The 3,547-nt window shown below is 46.9% G+C and overlaps 1 long non-coding RNA gene across 1 annotated transcript in view; it reads right to left on the bottom strand.

Moving 5' to 3' along the window:
- Positions 1–3,185: 3,185 nt before the first annotated feature.
- Positions 3,186–3,547, bottom strand: part of LOC121025450 (uncharacterized) — a 2,457-nt gene continuing 2,095 nt past the window's right edge. The window contains exon 3 of the long non-coding RNA XR_005788047.1: positions 3,186–3,294. This is a non-coding gene — a long non-coding RNA (uncharacterized LOC121025450). The remainder of the gene's footprint in view (positions 3,295–3,547) is intronic.

The following is a 3,547-nucleotide window of genomic DNA, read 5'->3' as shown; positions in this document are numbered from 1 at the left end:
CCTGTACGACCAGATTTTTCTTTTAATTTGTTTAACTGTTTTTTTTTTTTTCACGCTGGCATTCAAAACAGGGCTAGCTAGGGGCGCCTGGGTGGCTCAGTTGGCTGAGTGTCTGACTCTTGATTTCGGCTCAGGTCAGGATCTCCCAGTTCGTGGGTTTGAGCCCCAGGTCGGGCTCTGCACTGACAGCGCAGAATCCTGCTTGGGATTCCCTCTCTCTCTCTCTTCCTCTTTCCCTGTTCCTCTCCCGCCTGTGCTCTCTCTGTCCCTCTCTCTCTCAAAAATAAACAAGTAAACTTAAAAAAAGTTTTACGAAAAGGCCTAAACGGGGGGTGGGGGGGGTGGATATGAAGGAGGGCACTTGTTGGGTTGAGCGCTGGGTGTTATAGGTAAGTGACGAATCACTAAATTCCACTTCTGAGCCAATATTGCGCCATATGTTACCTAACTAGAATTTAAATAAAAATTTGAAAAAAAAAGAAATGAACACTATTGCTGATTTTGAGGTGAACATACATATTTAGAAACACATAAACGTTAAAGAAAGAGAGCACTAAGTATATAACTTACAAGACACTAAGGAAAAACATTTACCGGCTACGAAGAATGCGGTAAAAGAAGGTTAGAGGCAGTAGAGAAAAAGTCGGGTTACACAGAAGGCAGAGAAAGAGATAGGAGAAGTCATTCAAGTAAAGAAGTCATTGCAAAAAAATGTCAAGTAACCTCAATCACCAATTAAAAGACACCCGAATGTTGATTTTTAAAGATACAGCTATGTAATTCTATAAAACATAAACTTAGGTACACAAACACGGGAATGTTGACGATAAAAGATTAGGCAGAATACGCCAGGGGCAGAAAACCAACTTAAAAATACACAGATAGTCTAATTTCTGGCTTTTGAGTCAATAAAATTGTTGCTGTGAAGGCCAAACATACGTACCGGTAGCACAGATCACATAAAACAGAATTTAGGGGGAAAAGAGTGACAGCACGATGGAAAAACATTTAGCCTCGCCGGGATGAGATGAAATTCTCAAACCTAGGTGGACGCCATCATCTACCCTCAAATATAGAAGAAAAGAACCTGACGGAATCTCACGTATAGACGGACAAATCTAACATGATAAAAATTTCTCTAACAAATCTGTTTCCCTAATTGATAGGTTAAGTGAACAGGGCAAGGTTCTGCAAGGTTTGATCAACCTAATCAACAAATTGGTTTCAAAGACGTCTACTTGTAGGCAGCTCCCTCTAGCAAGTAGAGAATCTACATCCTTCTGGAGCATGAGGCAACATTTATGTCAAAGGAAAACAATCATCCAGGTCTCAAAGCAAGTCTGAAAATGAAAACAAAAACAAAAACAAAACCAAAAAGCGACCATATAGACTATGTGCCCTTATTCTACTGTAATTAGCTTAAAAATAAAACCACAAGGGGCACCTGGGTGGCTTGGTAGGTGGAGCAACCGAAACACGATTTCGGCTCAGGTCATGATTGCCCGGGTCGTGGGTTCAAGCCCCGTGTCAGGCTCTGTGCTGACCGTGTGGAGCCCGCCTGGGAATCTCCCTCTCTCTCTGCCCCTCCCTTGCTTGCTGTCTCAAAATAAATAAGGAAACTTAAAAACAATGAAATCAGAAACACACTGTGTAAGGATAGGGTTCCCTTGGGGTTGGTCTCTGACAGAGCTCTGCTTCTCCCTGGGGACGTTCAGAAGTCTGCCGCTGACCCCTGACCGAGGTGGGAAGAAAATGTACTTGCTAGCGACTTAGAATGGGAACACGGTCACCTTTTGATGGGCAAGAGATGAACATCCTCCTTGGCATTGCTTTGGTAGCGTTTCCGTGACCCTCTGTGTCACGCTCCCCCTGCGGATCCTTGTAAGTACTTGGAGCAGCTGAGGTGGGGGCTCTGTACCGGGAAAGGCACCAGTTAAGGATTTTCGATTTTCAATAGAGAAGACTGCGAGGGCGGGAAAAGGGGGTGGCTCTCCTAATGCTAAAACAGGGAAGGCAGAAGTCGAGATCCGTTTCAAGTCAGAGAGGTGAGGTACAGCTAGTGTGTCCAACTGCCCCTTCCTCGTCTACTTCACCCCTCCCGACAACCGCAAACACTGGGACGCCCTTAATTTTCCAGATCTACAAAGACAAGCTTAATTCTGCATACAGACGCCCCCGCTGCAGTATCAGGGGATGTTTGAGAACAGGAAAAACAGGCACCTGGGGGGCTCGGTCGGGTGAGCGGCCGACTTCGGCTCGGGTCACGATCTCGGGGGGGGGGTCGGAGGTTAAGCCCCACGTCGGGCTCGCTGCTGTCAGCCCCATCAGCGCAGAGCCCGCTTGGGATCCTCTGTCCTCTCTCTGCCCCTCCCCGGCCCGCGCTCGCCCCAAAAATAAATAAATATTTTAAAGAGCCGGAGAGATAGGGAGCGAGAAAAATTATCTGATGTATACAATTTTTTTCGTCCTCTTGTCCTCCTCCTCCTCCTCTCTCTAAACGGAAAGGAAGAACGGTTTGCGGAACAAAATATGCAAGCAAATGCAATATTCGTTTAGATGGCAATTCACCACGCGATTTTGTGAACTTCTGCTGAATTATTTCTACAAGCCTCCAAAGGGTGGAACGACAGGCATTTTGTCACAGCTATTTGTTGGTGTGCCACACATCCCTCTTATAAGAGTGCGCACGCAGAATTTAACCACTTGGGCTCTCGGACACTTTAGGAAATGAGCCAACGGTGCCTCATTAGTTAAAGATGAAAATGTCCAACTACCAGTTAACCAACTGAGGGAGTTCTATACTCTTTTAATTTTTGTTAACGTTTATTTATTTTTGACCGAGAGAGATGGGGGCCAGCAGGGGAGGGGCAGAGAGAGCGGGAGACACAGGATCTGACACAGGTTCCAGGTCCCGAGCTGTCTGCACAGAGCCCGACGCGGGGCTCGAACTCATGAACCGCGAGATCATGACCTGAGCTGAAGTCGGACGCTTAACCGACGGAGCCACCCGGCCTCCCCGGGAGTTCTAGAATCTTTAACCACTGTATGGAAAATAAATCTTACTGTTCTGGATACAGAAAAAGATGGAGTCGTAAAAATAGAACTATACTGCGTTCGCGTGTGAAGGCTCTCAGTCTACACGGATCTCAACCAGGATTCCCCCGTCTATCGCTTCTCACCTTCATTCCACGTCTGTATCTCTTTGTGCCTCTGAGCTGAGTCGCGTGGAGGCCACCCTCAAATGGCGAGTGCACATTTGCAGAGGGCTCACCAGGTCTGGAAGGGATCCAGGTACTGGGGAGAAAGAGAAGGGCACAGAGAGAAGATGGCGTGTGGCCCTGGGAATCTTGGATTGTTGGCTATGAAAGACAGGCTGACACTCAAGACGTTCCAGTTCCTAGATGCGAGGGTTTTGAGCAAAGGTATAAATGGATCCACGTTGGTGACGCGGGAAGATCCCGAACTCACTTCCTCCCACAGACACAGCGAATCTACATTTATATCTGCAACAGTTTCCTCTGGAAAAAGCCTAGGAACTCACTGAATG

This window comes from Herpailurus yagouaroundi, unplaced genomic scaffold (assembly GCF_014898765.1).
Source record: "Herpailurus yagouaroundi ecotype Mexico unplaced genomic scaffold, PumYag 67641, whole genome shotgun sequence".
In the NCBI taxonomy this organism is placed as follows: Eukaryota; Metazoa; Chordata; class Mammalia; order Carnivora; family Felidae; genus Herpailurus; species Herpailurus yagouaroundi.
This window is presented reverse-complemented; position numbering and strand designations above follow the sequence as displayed.